Source organism: Eschrichtius robustus, chromosome 11, assembly GCF_028021215.1.
Source record: "Eschrichtius robustus isolate mEscRob2 chromosome 11, mEscRob2.pri, whole genome shotgun sequence".
NCBI lineage: Eukaryota > Metazoa > Chordata > Mammalia > Artiodactyla > Eschrichtiidae > Eschrichtius > Eschrichtius robustus.
Window position 1 is genome coordinate 108,654,863 of NC_090834.1, and position 26,512 is coordinate 108,681,374.

The window sequence follows — 26,512 nt, forward strand, 5'->3', positions numbered from 1 at the left end:
ATCATACTGAGTGAAGTAAGTCAGACAGAGAAGGACAAACATCATATGATAACACTTATGTGTGGAATCTAAAAAAATGTTTTAGATGAACTTATTTACAAAACAGAAATAGAGTTACAGATGTAGAAAACAATCTTATGGTTACTGGGCGGGGGGAAGAAGGGGAGGGATAAATTGGGAGATTGGGATTGACATATACACTCTACTATATATAAAATAGATAACAGGGCTTCCCTGGTGGCGCAGTGGTTGGGAGTCCGCCTGCCAGTGCAGGGGACACGGGTTTGAGCCCTGGCCCGGGAGGATTCCACATGCCGCAGAGCAACTGAGCCTGTGCTCTAGAGCCTGTGCTCTGCAACAAGCCAAGACAATGAGAGGCCCACGTACCGCAGCGAACAGTAGCCCCTGCTTGCCTCAACTAGAGAAAGCCCATGAGCAGCAACAAAGACCCAATACAGCCAAAAATAAAAACAAATTAATAAATAAATTTATTTAAAAAATTAAAAAATAAAAAATAAATAAAATAAAATAGATAACAAATAAGGACCTACTGTATAGCACAGGGAACTTCTACTCAGTACTCTGTAATGACCTATATGGGAAAAGAATCTAAAAAAGAATGGATACATGTATATGTATAACTGATTCACTTTGCTGTACAGAAGAAAGTAACACAACATTGTAAATCAACTGTACTCCAATAAAAATTAATAAAAAAAAAAGAAGACACTATTCACAGAGTAAAAAGGCAACCCACAGAAAGGGAGAAAATATTTGCAAATCATATATCTGATAAAGGGTAAATAACTAGAATATAGAGAGAACTCCTAAAACTCAACAGCAAAAAAACAAACAACCCAATTCAAAAATGGAAAAAAGGACTTGGATAGACATTTCTTCAAAGAAGATATATAAATGGCCAATAAGCACATGAAAAGATGAAAAGTATAATGATGGTTGCCAGGGCCTGGCAGGGAGGGGAGAATGGAAGTTATTGTTTAACGGCGAGTTTCTGTTTTACAAGATGAAAAGAGTTATGGGGATGGATGGTGAGGATGGTTGCACAACAATGTGAAATGGACTTAATACCACTGAACTGTATACTTAAAAATGGTTCACAGGGTAAAGTTTATGTGTATTTTACCACAATAAGAAAAAAAGGAAAAATAAAATAAATAAGTAGCCTTTTTGGTTTCCAGACAACAGAAGGACAATATAAAAAGGTTTTTAAGAAAACACAAAACCAAACAAGAATCAGGCCAGCCTGAAATTAACACATAACAAGATCAGTTTGGCAGTAGCAGAATGACAGCAGGGTATTCAGTCTTGCCAGGAATGCAAAAAATATGTGAATTATGGGGAATTCCACAAATCAGAAGGGCAAAATATTTGGAAAAAGATCTATGTGAAAGTAGGAATCTGCAACCAGAGTCAAGGGGGACCAGGGTCTGAAATAGGATAATATCATTTTTAAAATCCCTTAAGACATGTAGTAATAATTGCGCTATTCCTGCTCTCCAAAGCAACCCTGTCTATACAGTGAATGCTAGAGTGGACCTAGCCCCTGCCAAGACCTACTTGGTACAGATGGGCCAACCACAGGTCTTTAAAACCAGAGGAGCAGACCCCAGGGATTCCATCTTCCATTACAAATCCACAAAGTGGCCTTCTGGGACAAATCAGTGTCACATGAGTTTGAAATGAGTGAGTCACATTTCCTGGCCCAACCCAAGCAGCAAAGTACTACAACTCTGGGGGAACGGCCCAAACCACCTCCATAACATCACTGTGATACTGATGGTCTTATTCTCAAGTGTGAAACCCAAAGACCCATGAGAATGGAAGCCATATCCCTAGGGATGCAAGGACTCCATTCCAAAAGCACTACTTTAAACAAGAATTTTTCTAGCTGGGCAAGATAACCGTCCATCCCTCCTGCTGAAAACAACTAAAAATGCTAGATAAAATATGTGTGTGTGTCTATATATGGATATATATTTAAATTTTTTCCTTAAAAGAATAGACAAGTTAGCAAGAAAATAAGGAACACTTGGGTCCAAATCTAAGCAGAGGCAGAAACCCAGAGAGGCAAGTAAACATTGAAGTTTTTGCCCTGAGGGCATTTGCAGAACCAAGGCAAACCTGAGCTTCAGTTTTCAAAGTTTCAAAGGGCACACAGGCAGAGCCCAGAGCCCACCCAAGGTGGGAGGTCTAAGGAGACCTTACCTCCAGTGAAGTTGTGACTTCCAACAATACTCCCTCAGAATATGAGTAAAGCAGAAATAAACCTGATCTACCTCTCCTCACCCCCAAGAGCTACCTGCACAAAACATCAAGTGTCTCTATCTTCGGCACTGAGCAGTTGGAGAAACAAAACAAACTCACCCCAAGAAGCTGTAATCACAAGACAACACTCACAGGTTTGTGGAACAAATTCCCACCACATGGGTGGTCAGAAAATACTCAATGCTCTATATTGCTGGTGGGAAAAAGGGTAAATTAGTACAACCACACTGGAATAGAGTTTTGCATAACCAGGAAGAGTTAGATGTGGCAGGAATTCCACTCCTACTTCATATCCGGGAAAAACTTGCTCCCGTACACCAGGGGCCGTGTATAAGAATGTGCACAGCACGGTTATTCCTAAGAGCAAACACATGGAAGCAGCCTACAGGCTTCTTGGCAGCAGAAAGGATAAATACACTGTAACACATTCCTACAGCGTAAAGCTACACAGCAGTGAAAACGAAAGGAGTCACATGCATGCCCGTGGATAAATCCCAATGTAATGCGAAGCCAGTCACAGAAGTCTACAGTACAACTCCATGTCTATGATGTTCCAAAAAAGGCACAACTAAACAGTAAGTTAGGGGCTTCCCTGGTGGCGCAGTGGTTAAGAATCCGCCTGCCAGTGCAGGGGACACGGGTTTGAGCCCTGGTCGGGGAAGATACCACATGCCACGGAGCAACTAAGACCGTGTGCCACAACTACTGAGCCTGCGCTCTACAGCCCGTAAACCACAACTACTGAAGCCCACGCACCTAGACCCTGTGCTCAGCAACAAAGAGAAGCCACCACAATGAGAAGCCCGCGCACTGCAACAAAGAGTAGCCCCCGCTCACCACAACTAGAGAAAGCCTGCGCACAGCAATGAAGAGCCAAAGCAGCCAAAAATAAATAAATAAATAAATCTATTTTAAAAAACAAAAACAAAAAACAAAACAATAAGTTATTTAGAGATTGTTCATAAATGGTAAACTATTGAGAAAATCAAGAGAATGATTACTACAAAACTCAGAATAGGGACTTCCCTGGTGGTGCAGTGGTTAAGAATCTGCCTGCCAATGCAGGGGACACGGGTTCGAGCCCTGGTCCGGGAAGATCCCACATGCCGCGGAGCAACTAAGCCCGTGGGCCACAACTACTGAGCCTGTGCTCTAGAGCCCATGAGCCACAACTACTGACCCTACGAGCCACAACTACTGAAGCCTGCGTGCCTAGAGCCCATGCTCCGCAACAAGAGAAGCCACCGCAATGAGAAGCCCGCGCACCGCAATGAAGAGCAGTCCCCGCTTGCTGCAACTAGAGAAAGCCCACGCACGGCAATGAAGACCCAACGCAGCCAAAAGTAAATAAATTAATTAATTAAATTAAAAAAAAAAGTCAGAAGAGTTGTGGGGGTTAGGGCACTTAGGGGGCTTACATGGTCATAACCTTTTTATTCCTTAACCTGGGGGATGGGACATATATGTTCATTTTATTATTTTGGCTTTTGTGTGTGTGCGTGTGCGTACGTGTCTTAAATATGTCTTCTGTATGATATATTTTGCAATAAACATATGGCAAAAAGAAGAAAAAAAAACTATGGAATGCTACACAGCTGTTAAAGAGGCAATGAAAACACAACGACCCAAAACCTATGGGATGCAGCAAAAGCAGTTCTAAGAGGGAAGTTTATAACAATACAATCCTACCTCAAGAAACAAGAAATATCTCAAATAAACAACCTAACCTTACACCTAAAGAAATCAGAGAAAGAAGAAGAACAACAACAAAAAACCCCAAAGTTAGCAGAAGAAGAGAAATCATAAAGATCAGAAATAAATGAAAAAGAAGGAAACAATAGCAAAGATCAATAAAACTAAAAGCTGGTTCTTTGAGAAGATAAACAAAATTGATAAACCATTAGCCAGACTCATCAAGAAAAAAAGGGAGAAGACTCAAATCAACAGAATTAGAAATGAAAAAGGAGAAGTAACAACTGACCCTGCAGAAATACAAAGGATCATGAGAGATTACTACAAGCAACTCCATGCCAATAAAGTGGACAACATGGAAGAAATGGACAAATTCTTAGAAAAGCACAACCTTCCAAGACTGAACCTGGAAGAAATAGAAAATATAAACAGACCAATCACAAGCACTGAAATTGAGACTGTGATTAAAAATCTTCCAACAAACAAAAGCCCAGGACCAGATGGCTTCACAGGCGAATTCTATCAAATATTTAGAGAAGAGCTAACACCCATCCTTCTCAAACTCTTCCAAAATATAGCAGAGGGAGGAACACTCCCAAACTCATGCTATGAGGCCACCATCACCCTGATGCCAAAACCAGACAAAGATGTCACAAAAAAAGAAAACTATAGGCCAATATCTCTGATGAACACAGATGCAAAAATCCTCAGCAAAATACCAGCAAACAGAATCCAACAGCACATTAAAAGGATCATACACCATGATCAAGTGGGGTTTATCCCAGGAATGCAAGGATTCTTCAATATACTCAAATCAATCAGTGTGATACACCATATTAACAAATTGAAGGATAAAAAACATATGATAATCTCAATAGATGCAGAAAAAGCTTTCAACAAAATTCAACACTCATGGGCTTCCCTGGTGGCGCAGTGGTTGAGAATCTGCCTGCCAATGCAGGGGACACGGGTTCGAGCCCTGGTCTGGGAAGATCCCACATGCTGCGGAGCAACTAGGCCCGTGAGCCACAATTACTGAGCCTGCGCGTCTGGAGCCTGTGCTCCACAACAAGAGAGGCCACGATAGTGAGAGGCCTGGGCACTGCGATGAAGAGTGGCCCCCACTTGCCACAACAAGAGAAAGCCCTCGCACAGAAACGAAGACCCAATGCAGCCATAAATAAATAAATAAATAAAAATTAAAAAAAAAAAAAAATTCAACACTCATTTGTGATAAAAAAACTCTCCAGAAAGTAGGCATAGAGGGAACCTACCTCAACATAATAAAGACCATATATGACAAACCCACAGCCAACATCATTCTCAATGGTGAAAAACTGAAACCATTTCCTCTAAGATCAGGAACAAAGACAAGGTTGCCCACACTCACCACTATTATTCAACATAGTTTTGGAAGTTTTAGCCACAGCAATCAGAGAAGAAAAAGGAATAAAAGGAATCCAAATCGGAAAAGAAGAAGTAAAACTGTCACTGTTTGCAGATGACATGATACTATACATAGAGAATCCTAAAGATGCTACCAGAAAACTACTAGAGCTAATCAATGAATTTGGTAGAGTAGCAGGATACACAATTAAGGAAACACTCCCACTTACCATTGCAACAAAGAGAATAAAATACCTAGGAATAAACCTACCTAAGGAGACAAAAGACCTGTATGCAGAAAACTATAAGACACTGATGAAAGAAATTAAAGATGATACAAACAGATGGAGAGATATACCATGTTCTTGGATTGGAAGAGTCAACATTGTGAAAATGACTATATTACCCAAAGCAATCTACAGATTCAATGCAATCCCTATCAAATTACCAGTGGCATTTTTTACAGAACTAGAACAAAAAATCTTAAAATTTGTATGGAGACACAAAAGACCCCGAATAGCTGAAGCAATCTTGAGAAAGAAAAACAGAGCTGGAGCTGGAGGAATCTGGCTCCCGGACTTCAGACTATACCACAAAGCTACAGTAATCAAGACAGTATGGTACTGGCACAAAAACAGAAATATAGATCAATGGAACAGGATAGAAAGCCCAGAGATAAACCCACGCACATATGGTCACCTTATCTTTGATAAAGGAGGCAAGAGTATACAATGGAGAAAAGACAACCTCTTCAATAAGTGGTGCTGGGAAAACTGGACAGCTACATGTAAAAGAATGAAATTAGAACACTTCCTAACACCATACACAAAAATAAACTCAAAATGGATTAAAAACCTAAATATAAGGCCAGACACTATCAAACTCTTAGAGGAAAACATAGGCAGAACACTCTATGACATAAATCACAGCAAGATCCTTTTTGACCCACCTCCTAGAGAAATGCAAATAAAAACAAAAATAAACAAATGGGACCTAATTAAACTTAAAAGCTTTTGCACAGCAAACGAAACCGTAAAAAAGACAAAAAGACAACCCATAGAATGGGAGAAAATGTTTGCAAACGAAGCAACTGACAAAGGATTAATCTCCAAAATATATAAGCAGCTCATGCAGCTCAATATCAAAAAGACAAACAACCCAATCCAAAAATGGGCAGAAGACCTAAATAGACATTTCTCCAAAGAAGATAAACAGATTGCCAACAAACACATGAAAAGATGCTCAACATCACTAATCATTAGAGAAATGCAAATCAAAACTACAATGAGGTATTACCTCACACGAGTCAGAATGGCCATCATCAAAAAATCTAGAAACAATAAATGCTGTAGAGGGTGTGGAGAAAAGGGAACCCTCTTGCACTGTTGGTGGGAATATAAATTGATACAGCCACTATGGAGAACAGTATGGAGGTTCCTTAAAAAACTAAAAATAGAACTACCATATGACCCAGCAATCCCACTACTGGGCATATACCCTGAGAAAACCATAATTCAAAAAGATACATGTACCACAATGTTCACTGCAGCTCTATTTACAATAGCCAGGACATGGAAGCAACCTAAGTGTCCATCAACAGATGAATGGATAAAGAAGATGTGGCACATATATACAATGGAATATTACTCAGCCATAAAAAGAAATGAAATTGAGTTATTTGTCGTGAGGCGGATGGACCTAAAGTCTGTCATACAGAGTGAAGTAAGTCAGAAAGAGAATAACAAATACCGTATGCTAAGACATATATATGGAATCTAAAAAAAAATGGTTCTGAAGAACGTAGGGGCAGGACAGGAATAAAGACACAGATGTAGAGAATGGACTTGAGGACACGGGGAGGGGGAAGGGTAAGCTGGGATGAAGTAAGACAGTAGCATTGACATATATACACTACCAAATGTAAAACAGATAGCTAGTGGGAAGCAGCTGCATAGCACAGGGAGATCAGCTCCGTGCTTGGCGACCACATAGAGGGGTGGGATAAGGAGGGTGGGAGGGAGACGCAACAGGGAAGGGATATGGGGATATACGTATGCATATAGCTGATTCACTTGGTTATACAGCAGAAACTAACACAACATTGTAAAGCAATTATACTCCAATAAAGATGTTTAAAAAAAAAGAGTTTGACAGTTCTAGGTACCTTATATAAGTGGAATCATACAGTATTTGTCCTTTTTTGTCTGGCTTATTTCACTTAGCATAATGTCCTCAAGAAGCTTTTACCTCTGAAGGCAAAGGGCAAGACAGAGAAAAGCTGGCAGCTGAATGACACTGTTGAACTCCTGTATCAACCCTTCACCCAAGCCCACTTCACCTCTGAGCTTTTTGGTTACTTGGTTAATATATTCCATTTATTATTTAAGCATATTTGTGTCTATATTTTCTATTATTTGCAAGTGAAAACACAGTAACTGATACCCTCCCTTTTTTTCCTCAAATAGAACTAACAGTTTGGTATATATTCCTTCAGACTCTCTAATATACAAATAAAGATGTGCATTTTATTTAAAAAAAAAAAGAGTGAGGCAGACATCTGTACTGATATGGAAGATCTCTAAGATACATTGATAAATGAAAAGGGCACAGAGCAGAGAGAGGGTGTAGGAGAAAAAAAGAACAGAAATATACGTCTATTTTAAATGGCCACATCATCTCTAAAAGGATAGACAAGACACTTTAACCAGAGGTGGCCTCTAGGGAGAGGAAATGGGTTATAAGGGAGAGAAAACAAAAGGAGATTTTTATACCTTTATACATCTGTACCAGGTGCAAGTATTACTGAGCTAAAATATAAAACTCTTTTTTTTTTTTTTTTTTTTTTAAGTCAAGCCCTAATCTTTTGGGTTACCACTTGGTAACCTGTTATAAAACTCTATTAGGTTCAAGTGTAGCGCTGCTGAGGCCATTACCTGGGTCACACCTGGGCTTTCTTTGCCTTATCAGTAACTGTTTCACGAGACCTCAGATTTCAGGGTGGAAGGTACTCCATCATCTCAAAAGATTTCACAGCCAGGGTACAACTCCAGCCCATCCAAGCCCAGAATTCCACAGAGACCCTGCAATGTTGTGATATAATAAGAAATATATATTTGGTCTTTGCCCTAGGTTCCTGGCACGAGAGTTTCTAAAACGCTTGGAATTTCCTGAGTGATAGGGATGAGAGGAGCACCTTTTGTTATTCATAAAAGTCCCTTTCAACCACGCCTGAGTTTGTGCTGGTACAATGACTCTTGGTGAGCCCCTAGATATAGCGTCAGGATAGGGGCTGGCTACCGCAGGAAGCAACCACGTGATTAGAGGATTGGCACTTTCAGCCCTAACCCCGGACTTCGAGGAAGTGGGGAGGAGCTGGAGGTTGAGTTAATCACCAATGGCCAATCATGCCTACACAATGGAACCTCCATAAATACCCTAAACCACAGGGTTCAGGGAACTTCCTGGTTGGTGAATGCCAGGAGGGTGAGACACCCTAACTCCATGGGGACAGAAGATCCTGTGCCTGGATCCTTCCAGACCTCACCTAAAGTACCCCTTTATCTGGCTGTTTATTTGTATCCTTTAAAATAAATCAGTAAATGTAAGTAAAGTGTTTCCCTGAGTTCTATGAGCCATTACAGCAAATTATCAAACCTAGGTGGGAATGCCCTATTTCTAGCCGGTTGGTCAGAAGTACAGGTGGTAACTGGGGACTGGGGACTGGGGACTGAAATAGGGACAGTCTTGTGGGACTGCGCCCTTAACCTCTGGTATCTGCACTAACTCCAGGTGGTTAGTGTCAGAACTGAATTAAATTGTAGATCACCCAGTTGGTGTCAGAGAGTCAGAGAATTTGTTGGTGCTGGGAAAAACAGCACACATTTGGTGTTAGAGATGCTGAAGGTAAAAAACACCATCAGAGACCCCTGGTTGGGATCCCATCGATAACTGACCACTTGGGCTTACTCTGCTGGGCTGGCTGATCTGGGACAAAAATCTCAAAGAGGCAGTGACTGAAATGTCCTTCTGGGGCCATAAGTCTGCCAGGAATGGCTACATTCTGAGGCCCTCTGCCCCAGAAATGTCCTTCATCTGCCCCCTGGAGAGAAAGCCTCTTTAGGCTGTGTGTTCTCCCCAGCTGCAAAAGTGAGTCATGAGGGGGAAGAAAACTGACTCACAGTTGTAAGAACAACAAAGGGAGAGGCCAGCTACAGGACTAGACTCAGACCTTTTCTACAATAGAAGGTAAAGCTGACCATCCCCTAACTTGTGACTTCAGTCTCCAAGCACTTCCCCTCTCATCAGCAGGTGTCCCCCGTCTATTCTAACTTTTCTCCAGGCAAGTTCTCAGGACTAACTGCTCCGGTCTCAAGCAAACTCAATTTTCTCAGGAAATTTTGAGTTGGGTTTAATAGCCCATCTCCAAAGATGGCACCCCATTTCAACTCCTTATTTCTACGCCTCTCCACTTTCCCCGACCTCAGTCCTTCAGCTACATGAATGCGTGGCTTTTCTTGCTCTGCATTTCAGGACAGAGGTAGAGTTACAAACTAGAGCTCTCCAAGTCCTCTCTCCACTTCTCCCCACGACAACCTTTCTTCTGTGTTCACTTCTTCCTTCCCATCACCACCCCTTCCCTGGTCCACACACGTGGCAACAGCAGGTCTGAATTACGACAACTGCCTCTCAGAGCTGGTCCCCCACCCTGACCTCCTGCCTCTCCCCATGCCAGGTCAGCCGGCTCACTGCTTCCAGAAGAGTTTCTCAAAACCCCATTCACCTTTCTGGGGGTCGCCAGCTCAAGCATCTCAGAGGCTTCTTGTTGTCTCAAATCCCAACAGGCAGCTGGGCATTCACAGAATGAACCTCCCAGCCCCGACGCTCGCTACTCCCCAACAGCATCCTTTTTTTTTTTTAACAGGGTTTCCTAAGTGCCAGGGTCCTGTGGGTTCAGCAGAAAACAAAGCAGACACAAATCTCCACCTTCATGGACCATCCATCGCCTTCCTCCTGCCAGTGAGGCTAGGGGCATCACACCTTTCCCATGCCTGGCTCTTCTCATCGCCATGACTTTGCTCCGTGTGCCACTTTCTGGGTACCGTCCCCTCCTCTCCACCAACCCCAATGTGACTCCCTCATTCAAGGGCCAGCTCTCCCAAGAAGTCCTTTCTGAGCAGCTCCCCTCCCACCCAGTCCCCTCAGCTTGCAGGCCCTTGGCCTCATGTATTCTACTCTCCATAATGAGTTCTCCTGGAACTATTCTCCACTGGCCCCATCAACACAGCCACCACTAGGATGTGCCCACTATGTGCCGCTTTACGTTATTTCATTTAATCCCCCCAATATCACCGTGAAGAAGGTCTTATTGCCCCTATGTTATAGACGAGGAAACCAAAGCTCAAAGAGCCTAAGGAACTTGCCTGGTAATTTTCTACATTCGTTTTTGCATTTAGCATCTTACCTGCCACAGAAACAGCACTCAGTAAACAGCAGTTATGACTGTTCCTTATTAGCTAGTTACTACTTGAGCGAGCATGTATTTTGCCCCAGGACATGCATCCCTTCTCTCCTCAACCACAGGATAAGCGACTGAAGGCAGGCGCCATGTCGTCAGATCCATCTGTGCCTGCCACAGATGCACAGCAAATGCTTGAGGAAAGAACAAACACTTTCTTAGAATAATGCACAGTAATAACTTTTGCCCTTTTTAAACCATTCAGTCAAGTGTGAAACTCAGGACTAGATCACGGGGAATTTATTTTGCCAAATATTGAAACTGCCATTTAAGAATATCAGAAGTAAAAAGGGATGGAAAGATGATTCGGGTCAGCAAAAACACAAACAGCTGTTTTGCAACCGGCTGGAACTGAATAGTCAAAATCCAGAAAGGCTGAGGAAAGGCAAAAGGTCTTAGGCAACATGGCAGGGAGCAGAGCCCTGCCCTGAGTGAAGACTCCCAACTGGCCACAAGCCCAGGTGACAACAAATGGCTTTTGGGACAAAAGCAGCAAACACGGATCAAGAGATTAATTTAAGTAGGAAAGTCGGAGAGTTTCGGGTTGGTCTTTTCAGACCTGCGCACAGTGACACTGAGGCATCATGTTCTAATATTCTGTGGGACAGCAGGAAGAACCCAAGGCCAGGAACCGGAACTGCTGCTTCCAAAGCTTGGCTCTGCCTCTTACTGGTGGAGCTGGGTAAGTCACTGAACCCCCCCCCCCCGAACCTCTGATCCATCATCCATGACGATGAAACCATGACCTTAACCTGTCCCAATGAGAACTGTCCAATAAAGAATAAAACTATGAAGTGTGATACACATATAAGGAATATTATCAACAACAAAAGCAACACAACATCAGCAGTTGGTTGCATAGTGTCCTGGGGTGAGATAGTTGAGATTAGACCCCAGTATTTGTTGAAACCTTGATGGCTGATGGGTAGGGGCGAGGCTGCCATTAGTAGATTATAGTAGTTGTTCTATTTTTCTTGAGGTAAAGGTTGAATTCACCTTTGGGGACAAAACTTTTTTTCTGTGTTGTAATTCCATCCTGCTATCCCCAAGCATTCAGTAAAATTTTGTGAAATATCTGGTAATATTTTTATTTTATTTTTAAAAATTTATTTATTTATTTTTATTTTTGGCTGTGTTGGGTCTTCGTTGCTGTGCGCGGGCTTCCTCTAGTTGTGGCGAGCGGGGGCTACTCTTTGTTGTGGTGCGTGGGCTTCTCACTGCGGTGGCTTCTCTTGTTGCGGAGCACGGGCTCTAGGCACGTGGGCTTCAGTAGTTGTGGCTCGCGGGCTCTAGAGCACAGGCTCAGTAGTTGTGACGCACGGGCTTAGTTGCTCTGCGGCATGTGGGATCTTCCCGGACCAGGGCTCGAACCTGGGTCCCCTGCACTGGCAGGCAGATTCTTAACCACTGCGCCACCCAGAAGCCCTGGTAATATTTTTAAAAGATGTACTTTGAGAAGTTATGAGATAAGTCTTTTTGCATGTTGAAGGCAAAATAGTATGAGGAAGGAGGCAACAACCCTAAGACAGGGAGAACTAGTGACATCCAGAAGAGAAAATAGACAGCTGGCCAAGGAAATCAGTAACCCAGGTAGATTTCATTCATTTAACAAAGATTTTTTGAGCCCCAACTATGTCCCAGGCTTGGTGGAACACATAATAAGTATTCCTTAGGTATTTCTAAAAATACCTGCAGAGGGGAACTTGGTAAAAGAATTCCTACAGGTCAAGTGTGAAAGGAGCTTGAGTAATTGTTATTTAGGGACTACACTGACATGTTATCCCTGAAGATGGAAGAGATCAGAGCCATCTAAGGCTCAAAGATCAAATACAGTTGAAGGTTTTGCCTCATATGGCATCTATGTTCATCCTGCTGCCTTCTGGCATCCATGGTTTCCAAGGAGAAGTGAGCTCTTAACCTTATCAAAGGTCCTTGTGATGAGTCGCTTATCTCTTGCTGCTTTCAAGATTCTTTGATTATGATGTGTCTAGGTGTGGATCTCTTTGATTTTATCCTACTTGGAGTTCACTGAACTTCCTGAGTACATAAATTACCGTTTTTCATCAAATTTGGGAATTTTAGGGCTATTATTTCATCAAACATTCATTCTGCTCCTTTCTACCCTCTTTCTAGGACTCCCAACATGCGTATGCTGTAGGTGTCTGAGGCTCTGCTCATTTTCCTTCATTCTTTTTTCCTTCTGTTTCTCAGTGTTTAACCTCAATTGACCTATCTTCAAGTTTGCTGATTCTGGGAATTCCCTGGTGGTCTAGTGGTTAGGACTCTGCGCTTTCACTGCCGAGGGTGCGGGTTCAATCCCTGGTCGGGGAACTAAGATCCCACAGTCTGTGTGGCGTGCCCAAAACAAAAAAAGTTTGCTGATTCTTCTGCCTGCCCAACTCTGCTGTTGAGCTCCTAGTGATTTTTTCACTTTACTTATTGTAATTTTCAACTCCATAAATTTTTTTTTTTTTTTTTTTGGTAATTTCTATCCCATATTGATCATCTCTTTTTGGTGAGGCATTGTTCTCAGACTTTCCTTTAGTTCTTTAAACATTTTTTTTCGCCCATGCAGCGAGGCATGGGGGATCGTCTTAATTCCCTAACCAGGGATCAAACCCGTGTCCCCTGCAGTGGAAGCTCCGAGTCTTAACCACTGGACTGCCAGGGAAGTCCTAAACATATTTTTAAATAGATGATTTAAAGTCTTTGTCTATAAAGTCTAAGGCCTGAGTTTCCTCAGGGACAGTTTCTACTGATTTGTGTCTTTTCCTGTGTACATGCCATTCTTTACATGCCTCATAATTTTTTGTTGAAAACAAGAGTCAGCCATTTTTCTTGAATAAATGTTCCCTGGATTGCTGCAAGCCTTTGGTTAATTTCCAGAGTTCTGAAAAAGTTGATTCTGACAATTTTTGCCAGTTTTCTCATTTCTTTTACAGAGGAATATCTTTTAAGAACTCCTTATTTCACCATTCCCGAGGAATCTATATCTCATATGGAAGTTAGAAAGAGGTTTTCATCCCTCTAAACAATTTTTTGAAGAATACGGGTAAAAGAACTCTGATACTTAAATACTCTGTACTTGATCTTAAGCCCCAAATAGTGTCTTAAATGCCACACTTCTCTAAATTTTTTTTAAAATCTGATTATTTACAAAGACACAGCAACATTTATTAAACACATAATTTTATAATTCCAGCATCCAGAAAAAAAAAATGGAATAACGTTCCAAAATAACCAAAATGAGGTATTATACACTTTGTTTTACCTTTCTCGAGTAAAAGTATCTTGGCTCTTGCTCTGTGGTAATAGGTTTACAGCAACAGTTTGATCAGGGTACATGGGCTATGTTTAAAGCTGCATTGTATAACACTGAATGGACTGCATATGTAGCAATTCTTTTCTGATGTACATTTGGTGGTTTCCCATTTTTTTTGCTATAAAAATGCTGATCCAAACAGCCTAGTATGCTTGTGTGCTTGTCTTATTATACCTTAGGTTACATTTCTAGAACTGAAATTGTCATGTCAAATGCCTTGTCAAATGCCTTTTTTTTTTTAAGTTTTAGTTTTAATTTTCTCTGTATCCTCTGCCATTTAATGCCCTGCCCTGAAATGGAGCACATTTTCCTATCTCTTTGGATGGAGGTTCTGATACTCAGTGATGTCACTGCCATTTAATAAGACTCTCACGCTGTGTATCACGCAATGCTCCTTCACCACCTGAAGGGGGAACTCAGAGTCAAAGGTAAGGAAGGACTGTATTTAAAACTTCTGAAAAGCAGGAATCTAAGACAGTCCCCCATTCAAATTTCCTTTTCGTGGAACTCCACAGACCTGTGCTTTTACCCATATGGAGCCACATAAGCATCAGAGAACAGGGGAGAGGTCAGACTGCATTAATAATTTTCAGCCAGGTCCCACTCACCAGTCACAAGCTTCCTAAGGCCACACCCAGTAACCAAGACAGGAATGCAAGTCCACATCTGTTTATCATCTAAAATCCAAATCTCTGGGACTTCCCTGGTGGCACAGTGGTTAAGAATCCGCCTGACAATGCAGGGGACACGGGTTCGAGCCCTGGTCCGATAAGATCCCACATGCCACGGAGCAACTAAGCCCGGGCGCCACAACCACCGAGCCTGTGCTCTACAGCCCGTGCTCCGCAACAAGAGAAGCCACCGCAATGAGAAGCCCACGCACTGCAACGAAGAGTAGCCCCCGCTTGCTGCAACTAGAGAAAGCCCGTGCACAGCAATGAAGACCCAATGCAGCCAAAAATAAATAAATTAAAAATAAATTTTTAAAAAATCACTTTAAAAAAAATTAAATAAATAAAATATCCAAATCTCTAACAAGAGTTTGATGACAATGCCCCTCCAAAGAGACTTGTAGCTCTCCACTAGGAGGTTAGGGAGAGGCCAGGGTTCTCACCATTTCCAGGGGGATGAACTAAAGAATACGAAAAGGCAGGCATGGGTTTCGGGTGTCAGAATTTCTTAGTAACCAAGCCTGACCAGAAACCAAGAACCCTTAAGTACCAGACTCCCTTTCTCTGCATTTGATAAGATGTAAGATATAGGGAGGAAACACCAGACCCAGACACAGAAGACTGGGACTCAAATTCCCGCACTGCTGTGTCACTGGCATGATTTTTTTTTTTTATTAATTAATTAATTAATTTATTTATTTTTGGCTGCATTTGGTCTTCATTGCTGCGCGCAGGCTTTTCTCTAGTTGTGGAGAGCAGGGGCTACTCTTTGTTGCAGTGCGCAGGCTTCTCATTGCAGTGGCTTCTCTTAGTTGTGGAGTATGGGCTCCAGGCACACGGGCTCAGTAGTTGTGGCTGGCGGGCTCTAGAGCGCAGGCTCAGTAGTTGTGGCGCACAGGCTTAGCTGCTCCGCAGCATGTGGAATCTTCCTGGACCAGGGCTTGAACCCATGTCCCCTGCACTGGCAGGTGGATTCTTAACCACTGCACCACCTGGGAAGTCCCACTGGCAAGATTTTAAAACTAGTCCTTGATCAAAGGTTTGGAAAATAGGCAGAATCTAAATTCCACCTATTTTGTATTTTAATTCCACCTATTTTGTGGCCATAGTGCACAGAAATGAAGCCTCAAGTAGATTAATTGAATCCAGTCACACAGCGTAGCAGCCTGGGTGTAGAAGTGCAGAGTTCCATGAGAAGAGAAGGATTAGGCATGCTTCAATCCAGGGCACATGGGCTATCAAACCATCCCCAATTGGGGGCAAAATGGCAATGACTCGGGGCTCTGCCTAGCAGTTGGATTCAAAGACTAAGACCTAGTTTCACCCTGGACAGCAATCTCTTGAATTATAAAAAAAGTGTTATCCAGTTGAGAAAGAAACTCCAAACGTCGCTTAGGAAAGTAATTTACTACAGTTTGAGATCATATCATTATCTCCTTATTAGGCAAGCTTCTTTAATTCCAGGAAGACTAAATTTAAGCATATAAATATGCCTAAGAAAATAAAAACCATAGTATTTATAATTTTGTGTTAAGAAATCTGTGTGTATCTGTTACTTTATGTACTTCAATGTTCAAGGGAATTTGGTCTGTTCAGAGTAACGAGTCAGTCTCAAGATTCCAATTAAAATATGTAACTGAGTAATTGGTTTAAACTTAGGATTTTAACTCGGAATTTTACTAAGTTTAAAATCAGTATTGGGGTTTCCCTGGTGTCGCAGTGGTTAAGAATCTGCCTGCCAATGCAGGGGACACGGATTCGAGCCCTGGTCCGGGAGGATCCCACATGCCGCGGAGCAACTAGGCCCATGCGCCACAACCACTGAGCCCGCGTGCCACAACTACTGAGCCCGTGCGCCACAACTACTGAGCCTGCGTGCCTAGAGCCTGTGCTCTGCAACAAGAGAAGCCACCGCAATGAGGAGCCCGCGCAGCACAACAAAGAGCAGCCCCCGCTCACCACAACTAGAGAAAGCCCACACGCAGCAACGAAGACCCAACGCAGACAAAAATAAATAAATAAAATAAAATAAATAAAACATTTTTTAAAAAAAAGAAAAAAAGATGAAGTTTTAAAAAACGAATAAAAAATAAAATAATATCGGTATTGGCAGATGACAAATAAGCACATGAAAAGATGCTCAACATCATTAGCTACCAGGGAAATTCAAATTGAAACCACCATGAGATGCCACTACATACCTTTCAGAATGGCTAAAATGAAAAAGACTGACCGCCTCCAGTGTTGGTAAGGGTGTGGAGGGACCAGAACCCTCGTCTGCTGCTGGTGGAAATGGAAAATGGTATAACCACTTTGGAAAATGGTCGGGCAGTTTAAGTTAAACATATACCTACCATATGATCCAGCCACTCTGCTCCTACACATTTGCCCAAGATAAAAGGAGATATATGTCCATACAAAGACTTGTACAGAGGTTCACAGCAGCTTTATTTAGAATCACCAAAAACTGGAAACAACTAAAATGACCAACAGGTGAAGAGATAAACAAATTGTGGAATATCCACTAATGTAATATTACTTAGCAATAAAAGGAACTATTCATACATGCAACATAGACAAACCTCAAAATAATTATGCTGAGTGAATGAAGCCAGACAAAAAAGGAGTACATACATGATTCCACTTATGTAAAATTCCAGAAAATGCAAATTAATCTATAGTAACAGAAAGCAGTTCAGTGGTTACTTGGAGATGGTAGAGGCAGAGAGGGGTGGGAGGCAGGGATTACCAAGGGGCACAAGGACACTTTTGGATAATCACTATCTTAATTGTGGTCATGGTTTCACAAGTGCGTGCATATGTCAAAATATAAATTGTACACTTTAAATATGTGCGATTTATTATGTCAAAAATACCTCAGTAAAGCTGTGTGAAAAAATAAGATAAAACAGTATAGGGATGTTTAAGAAAATTTAAGAGTCAGTTTAATTTATTAGTTAAACAGGAATATTTAAGTATTAAAGATTTGGTAATCAGACAATTGCAAGTATTATTAAAGGAAGTTGAATGTAATTCATAAACTCAATTTAAAATTTTCAAATGAGTTAAGATTGCAAATGGATCAAGTATTAACCCAAAGACCCCTTAAAGTGATTATTAAAATTTTCTAGAATCATAAGTAGAACAGAAAGATTTGTAGGCTACACTTAAAAGCTAAATGTAGAAGACTGGCCCTTAAAGGAAGAATGAGATTTTTGAGTTTGTAACTTGAACAAACTGAAAATCAATTTTTACAGTCAAAGTAACTTCTGAATAATCTTTGCATTACACAAAAACCCAGGGGCGGGGGGATGATTAAAAAAATCTCACTCAAACAGGCTACTCACCAGTCACCCAAAACTCACCAAGTCACTTGGTCTCACCGAACTTCAGTTTCCTCATTCATGAGAGGAATGTTTTCCAGAATAATCCACTTATTATAAATGATTTAATATTAATCAATTTCACATTGATAAACAGCACATTAGTAAAAGCACTCGGAGAAGCATACAGCGATGGGCAAATAGAAAAGATCAGCAGCATGATATCACTCTATAGTAACTGCAGCCTTTCCCAGACCCTGGGCTGACCAGTGACAGACATGCGAAAGGTGACACACGTATCCTCAGAGACTAAGCATGACTCAGCACAGCCAGATCATGGAATTTTCCCGAGGCCTCAGCCAGAGAGGAGCTGCCACATATGGAGTCTGGTCCACAGCTGGTGGAAATGTACCTAGAGCTGCCCTGGATATCCCAGCACCACCGCCAAATGCCCCCCGGCCCACAGGCAAATCAGGATAAGGAGGTGAGGAACAGCAGCAATGAGGGGGTGTTGAGATGACCCAGGGTTATGCCTTCTGGAATAATACTTAAAAAAAAAAAAAAGCCCACATCTACCTCCCTCCAGGATCACCAAGGCGACCAAAAGGAGGAGGACAGGGGAAGGCGGGAATCATCAATGGCAGAGTCTTAGTTACAGTAACTAAGCAAAGCTCCATGGACTCAGGAGGGAAGTAGGGACTGAAAAGCCAAACAAGCTTTAACAAATTAGATGACCTGGCAGAAGAAGGCCCTTCCTGGTGACTAATTTTCCCTTCCTACTGATGGATTTGGGGAAGACATGCAAGAAAGATGACACTCTGGGGGCTTCCCTGGTGGTGCAGTGGTTGAGAGTCTGCCTGCCAATGCAGGGGACACGGGTTCGAGCCCTGGTCTGGGAAGATCCCACATGCCGCGGAGCAGCTAGGCCCGTGAGCCACAACTACCGAGCCTGCGCGTCTGGAGCCTGTGCTCCGCAACAAGAGAGGCCGCGATAGTGAGACGCCCGTGCACCGCGATGAAGGGTGGCCCCCGCTTGCCACAACTAGAGAAAGCCCTTGCACAGAAACGAAGACCCAACACAGCCATAAATAAAATAAATAAAAAATAAAAATAAAATATAAAATAAATTTTAAAAAAATTAAAATTAAAAATAAAACAAATTAAAAAAAAAAAAAGATGACACTCTGGAAAAAAAAAAAAAAAAGGAGGGGTGTCAGAATCTTGGATTCTGCTAATTAGCCTTCTCTGGGCCCCAATTTCTCAGCTCCGTAAGCTGAGAAATTGGGACTGTCACCCAACTGCCCCTCTTCTCCTCACAGGGATGCCAGTAAGAGCAACAACATTCAACTCTATCAGCCAAGATGGGAGACCGAGAGCAAGCAGAGAGAACAGTGGGAAGTTTGTGGAGGGTGGAGTCTGTCAAAGGTCCGGAGGCATTTCCTCTCATACCACCTGCCTTTACACTCCGCCCACTTTTCCAAGCAAACTCCATCTCAGAGTGGAAAACGGCCACTCCTGGCCCAAGACCTAGGACACGTGAGGACTGTGGAAAAATCTCAGGACGGAGAACAGCTTATGGGTTCTGAAGGATCATCTGAAAAAAATCCCCCGACAAAGGAATCTCCACACTGAGCACTGGACCTGAGCTCTGGGAAAAGTTGTCCCTGAGCCACTAAGTTCCCAGGGCACCTGGCTGTGAAACAGGGGGTAGCGGCTGGCCTGCCTCTGGATGAAGGGAAGAGCATATCAGTGTCTGAAATGCAGGCGGGACGCTACACAGAGCCAGGACCGTGCCCGGCTAGGGCCCTCTCACAGGCCATCAGGTGGACCCCGGACCCGAGGGCCTTGGAATTCAGGCTGCAGAGATGCACCGGGATCAATGCAATCAGTGGGGTTTCCTGTGTGAGGGGAAACCTTAAGAGCGGGAGGTTATACAGGGCCGTGCTGCCACACAGAGCACTATGTGGGGGGAAGAAGGGGCAAGTCCACCTTCACCCCCTCATCGCTGTCTGGACACATGTGTCAAGTGCTTTTACAGCCAGCTGACAGAGCCACCTCCTGTGCCCAGCTGCCTGCTCTCCACATGGACTCAAGCGCTCTTCCCAGAGGCTGCCCAGCCCTACAGATGCTTCCTTCCTGTGGTCCTGAGGAGCCTCGCCGCTCTCCCCCACCACCAGGCGGCCCAAGCCACACCCTTCCAGAAGTAGAGCCTCCTGCTGAGGCTGGCCAGCAGCCAACTGGGGCCAGCAGGGAGCCAGACATCACTTTCCTGTGAAAACCAAGAAAACCAAGAGAGTCGGGAACAGACAAAGACTGCATATATTTTCCAAAAATCAGAGCTTGGCCTTTTTTATTTAGTGAGCTTGATCACTGACGTGCCAGGACTGCTAACATCTACAGCTGCTGCTCCCACAGGCATCCCACTGACCTGGATCCAGGCACAGGACTTACCCTCAAGTGTATCGTCAGCTCTCAGGAGGCAGGCGTTATCTAAATAAAAGAAAAAGAAAGTGTTACCCTCGTTTCTCTCCCAGCACTCCCCAGAGAAGCCAGGCATAGCAGGAACACAGACTTAGAACCCAGAGAAGAACTGCTGCTTTGCTTCCCCTGATCTCAGGGGTACCTGGGGGGCCACCAGGACAGCGCGGGGCTGAGAGCACCCCAGCTCTGTTGTCCAACTGCCTGGGCTCTATTCTTGCTGCTTTGCCACCCGCTCCCAGAACCACTCAAAGCTTGTTTCCTCATCTGTGAAATGGGAGTAACACCACCACCCAGGTCGGAGGGTTCCCGAGGAGGTACACACTCAAAGCACTGGCACCGTGCCTGGTATAGAGGACGCGTTCAGACGTTGGCCGACGTGCCTAGTAAGAAGCATTTAAGTAAAACCTTTCTCTGGCACCCCCCTACACAAGAACAAGAAGTTCTAGAAACTTTTCTTGTTTGATCTGAAGTGCCTGGTCCTCCTGCCCACTCCCATCCAACCTCAGGCCAATTTTCTCTGCAGAGCCACCTCCAATCCTTCAGGAGCTACCTCGCCTCCGGATTCTCTGAGCCTGGTTCCTGTCTCACTCTGCAACTGGACACAAATGAAGAAGCTGATGTGTCTCCTATTTCGCCGGCTATGTCCTCAGATCCCTCCCTGCAGAGACCACCACCCCACACACAAAGAGCACACCCTGCGCTTGGACCCATGGGAGCCCAGTTGGTGGTGCGTGACCACTTTCTGGAGTTTACAGACTGCTTGTTTTTGAAAGGCCACGCCTGTCCGTTAGCTTTAGCCACTGGTCAGTAAAGAGCAAAATGGAGACAGAGGCCAGCAAACCATCAAATGAACTAAGTCCACGTTCCAAGAAAACGAGTTGCCTTGGTAGATTATGTCAAGGCTGAAAATGAATGTTTGGGGCATTCAATTCAATAAAATACGTCTTGAGCACATACCCTGCGTGGAGCACCACTGTTGGGGGCTAGCTAATAGAGCTAAGAACAGGATAATACGTGAGAGGGATCCGAGCGTGTACGCTGAGCCTGACAGCTTGGGGAGGACCCCAGCCGCGCCCTTTCCTAGCTGTGTGACTCTGGGGGAGTTATTTCACTCACAGTTCCTCATCTGTAAACAAGGAGCTAACTGTACTTTTGTTGTAGGGTTGTTGTGATAATCAAATAATACATAAAAGGGGCTTAGCAAGGTCCCTGCCACCACACAGTAAGAGCTCAACAAAGGTTGACTTTTATTATTAATAACAATCAATCATTATTTATCATCATTATTATTAAAAGAGAGAACCCACGTCCAGCTGAATAGATTCAGCAAGGCTTAATGCCGGAAAGCCTGAAGAGTAATTTCGACAGGACAAGAGAAGAGGAAAAGTCCTGCAGAGTCAAGATCGCCAGGAACAAGATCAGAAGGACACAAAGAAGTGAGTTTCGGGGCAACAGCCAGTAGTCTCAGATGAGGCTGAGGCAGAAGAGGGTACCTGTGGGGTCAAAGGGAAGAAAAAGCCCAACAGGTGGGAGCCTATCTTTTCATTCAGTAAGGGAGAGGAAACGGTTTCCTCTTTTCGTCATTATCCCATCTTCCACTGTCAGGCCTTACTCCTTTGACAGTTTGGCAAAGTATCCACAGCTGAGACGAGAGGCAGCTAAGACACAGATGGAAGGGAAGAGATGGTCAGGCGGGCCCAGGTGAGGCTTCAGAGAGAGCAGGCAAATGCCCCACTTCTGTGAACGATGTGTCTGGAAGAGAAACTTGCCCCCAAACAGGCATGCCTTCTGGATGGGAGGAGGAGGGCCCTGTTCAGAAGAGAGTAAGATGCTACTGGGAGGGAGCCAGAGAGAAGGCCCACACTAGTCCTCACGGGAAATGTTTACCGGCCTGAGGTCTCCAGCTCACGCGGGAAAGTGCCAGGGAGAGATCTGGACAGTCTGGGGCCTGCCCAGGCCTTCCGCCCAGATCCTCTGACATACGACAATCATCCCTGCAGCCCCTGAATGTGCTGCGACTTGGAATGAGACCTGGGTCTGCAGACCTGCTGTGGCCCAGTGCCCCACGCCTCTGCAAACAGTGTCGGGACAGGGACCTAGCACAGCACCCAGGGCGCTGGAAGTGAGACAAAGGGAAAACAAGGCAGAGGATTAAAAAAAAAAACAAAAAAAAAAAACGACAAGCCACCTGTACTGGCACCTCAAAGGCAAGAGGGATCCACCGGGGTTAGAACATCAAGGCAAACCCCTCTGAGAGATGATCTTGGAAGTGAGAACTGGCACGGAGAGAGTCAGTCAAGCTGGGACAGGCTTCAGTAGAGAAAGATAAAGAGATAAGGAGCAGAGGGGACTCTGGGGTAAACTGTGGAAATTCTGAATGGCAGACTAATTCAATTCAACCAATAGATACTGTGCAACTATAGTGAACAAAGCCCTTTTCTGCAGGGCAGAGCAGCCACTAAGAAACTTCTCACAAGGACACGTGCTCATAGGTTGCTTACTAGAACACAAACAGAACAGACTGTAGCTCAGGCCCGCTGCTGCTGGGCCCTCAGAGCCCAACCAAGCACCCCGGCGCCTCTGGACCCAATCTCACTTCTGACTCACCTGCACCTTAGCAAGTGCCCTCACCTTATAACGCCTCCTGCACAGGCCTCTGCGAGGTGACCAACCAAACTTCTCACACTCAACTGGGAAGTGCTATCTCCTCCACGTTCTCCTTCCACCTTCCTCAGCCTTCCTCTGCCAGGTTCCAGTTACTTAAAACTCACCTGTACTTCATCATAAAACCTTGGCTGCTCAAATCCAATCACTGCCTCGCCACTGCTGGCCCCGGTGGAATCAAGAGGCTCACAACTCAGGCTTCCTTGGTGGCGCAATGGTTAAGAATCCGCCTGCCAATGTAGGGCACACAGGTTCGAGCCCTGGTCCGGGAAGATCCCACATGCCACGGAGCAGCTAAGCCTGTGCACCACAACTACTGAGCCTGCGCTATAGAGCCCGCGAGCCACAACTACTGAGCCTGTGCTATAGAGCCCGCGAGCCACAACTACTGAGCCTGCACTATAGAGCCCGCGAGCCACACTACTGAAGCCTGTGCACCTAGAGCCTGTGCTCCGCAATGAGAAGCCACCGCAATGAGAAGCCCGCGCACCACAACGAAGAGTCGCCCACGCTCACCACAACTAGAGGAAGCCCACACACAGCAACGAAGACCCAACGCAGCCAAAAATAAAATAAATAAATTTATAGAAAAAAAAAAAGGAGGCTCACAACTCACCTCCTCCACCAAGCCTTCCCTAATCCATGCCCATCCAGACCCCAGCCAGTCCAGTTCTCCTGTCCCTGGCCTTGGTGTGAGTTTTGCCCTGATTTGCCAGCCTCTACGGAACTTCCTCTTCCACGTCCTCCTCGGGCCATACCTCGCCCATACCAGCTCTCTACAAACATCTGCGGCATGCTGACTTTCTGCTTACACTCTGTTTCTTTTTCTCTCCCCCAACCAGTTTGTTGGCAGTTCTGGGGCACCTCGTCTCCCACGTCTTCGCGCAGCACCCAGTCTAGGGCTCTGAACATGACAGGTGTGCAAAGAATGTGATGAAGAGTTCAAGGGTTTAGATGAAGAGCAGGCAAGCAGAAAAGCTGTAGCTGCGAGGGCATCGAAATGCTGAGCACATCCACTCCAGTATTTGCATCACAGGCAGGGGAAGGGTGGGGGGGTGGGGAGGCCAAGGCTGCTGGTAGCAGTGGGTAAGGGAGCAACGGGAAGGCAAAGACTTCTTGGTAAAGACTGGGGAGGCTCTGGTTATGATCTGGCAAATAGCGGCACCTCTCTGAGCCTCAGTTTTCTCAGCTACAGAATGGGGATCCCTGGCCTCCTCTTTACCACAAAATGAATTTTAATCAGATTTTTAAGAATTTCAAAGCTCCCAGGGACCTAGGGACCTGACCTAGCCCCGGCACTTGTGAAATGAGGAAAGGGATCCCCAGAGGTGAAACAACTCACTCCAAGTACACAAAGCAAGATGTTCTGGGAGGAACCTGTATGGCAGGTCCTCAAAGCCAGGGCTTCAGACTGCGTGCCCAGGAGGGCATTTCCCGGAGGGCCAGCAGCTACTCACTGCACTTTGTAAACTGCTAAAAGCTGTAGAAATAACGGGCTGAGCCCAGCCCCACCTCCTCCTAATCACTGCTTCTGGGCGCCCCAAGCTTCCCCTTCTGAAACTAAGTGGAATTACAAGAATGCCCCCCAGGGTTACCAGGAGGATCCTATGGGAAGCAGAGTGCAGGCACTCGTAACACGGAAAACCCTCGCCTTACACGCCACGTCTTTCTTCAGAGCTGAGCAACTTCCAGTGTGGTGGGGGACACTTGGGCTCCGGATTCTGACAGACTTGGGTTCGAGCCCTCAGGGACCTCGCGCGAGGCATTTGAGGGCTCCGTGCCCTCAGTTTCTCCATCTGCAAAATGGGCCCGAGAGCAGGAATAAGGCCGCCGGCGGCCCCCAGGGCGCCGAGTGGACGAGACCGGGCTGCGCCAGCGCGGGAAGGATGCTCGCGCGGTGGCGGGCCCGGAGAACTGGGGAGAGGGGTCCCCAGGGCGGGGGTGGGGGGCGGGCTCGCGCAAACAGTCCCTCGCGGGAGGGCGAGGGGGAGGGGAGGGGCGGCGCGCGTCGCGTCGCGTCGCGCACCGCCCGCTGCCGTCTCCTCCAGCCGTCACTCGTGGAGCCGGCGCCGCCTTGGCGCGCGCGACCCTTACATAAGCGTCCCCCGCGGCAGCGCCGGCGCACGCCCACCCGCTCCGACCCGCTGCGGGAAAAGGAAAATGCACAGCGCCGCCAGCACTCACCTCCTCGCTGCTGCCGCAAGTCGCCGCCACCGTCTCTACCGCCGTTGCCTCCACTGACAGGGAACAGCTGCGGTCTCCGTGCAACCGAACTTGCTGCGGTCCCAGTCCCGCCTTACGGACTTCCTATTGGCTCAGACAGCCCAACCCCTCCTGTTACTGGACAGCGTCCTCTGTCACTCACCGCTCCCCTGCCCAGGACTCCTCCTTACGCCCGCCTGCCCGTCACGTTTAAGCCTTGGCGCCCCACATCAGCCCCGCCCCTCCCGTCCCGGGCTGGCCCTTGGATTGGTGACGAGGCTGGGGGAGCCCGCCCCTGGCGCACCACCACCTACTCCCTTGTCTCCAGAGCCCCACGTGGGCCTCAAGGCCCCAGCCGCGGCCCGCAATAGGCGGAAGTGGCCGGGCTCTGACAGGCTGTGATTGGCTGTTGGCGGGGGTGGGGACGTGCGATTCATTCACCCGGGTAGCACGTGTCTCTCAAAACCCCAAGCACAACAGAGAGACCTCGGGCTCAGGGATCCGGGTAGACTCAGGTGCACGCTAGTGGGTGGAGAAGAGGTCGGAGGAAAAGGGTTTGCGAAGGGCAGGAGGAAGGAAATGGTGCTTGTGCCAGACGGGTTTACGTGATTGTCTTTTAGCAGCTGTGGGGGTGATGGTGACGGGCAGGAGTCTCGGTGTGACCCTGGACAAGCAACCTCACCTCTCTGAGCCTCAGTTTCCTAATCTGTAAATAGAGGCCACTCAGGACCTAGAGAGTTTAGAAGGCTTGGTTGAACGGAAAGCTTCAAAAATTGGGCTCTGTGCCAACCAGGAGATGCAGGAGTGACCAAAACAAGCCAAAATTTCTGCCTCCCAGTGAGAGAAGACAGACGATAAAATAAAATAAAATATAAGGTACATCAGATGGTAATCAAGGCATGGAGAAAAAATAACCTGCTTCTAGACAGTTGGGAGAATCAAGGACTATGAGAACATCTTTTTAACTAAA

General features: G+C 45.4%; 1 protein-coding gene across 6 annotated transcripts in view; it reads right to left on the minus strand.

Moving 5' to 3' along the window:
• The window catches only part of PC (pyruvate carboxylase), a 106,554-nt gene extending 80,928 nt beyond the window's left edge, over positions 1 to 25,626 (minus strand). Inside the window, exons 1-2 of one of the 6 annotated variants that reach the window (XM_068554135.1) lie at positions 25,525 to 25,626; positions 20,647 to 20,685 (exon numbers count right to left, since the gene is read on the minus strand). The gene's annotated coding sequence lies outside the window, so the exon portion shown is untranslated. Of the gene's footprint in view, positions 1 to 20,646; positions 20,686 to 24,152; positions 24,174 to 24,996; positions 25,169 to 25,524 lie in introns of those variants that run through there. The other 5 variants (XM_068554138.1, XM_068554140.1, XM_068554136.1 and 2 more) reach the window with 5 other exon arrangements.
• Between the last annotated feature and the right edge of the window lie 886 nt (positions 25,627 to 26,512).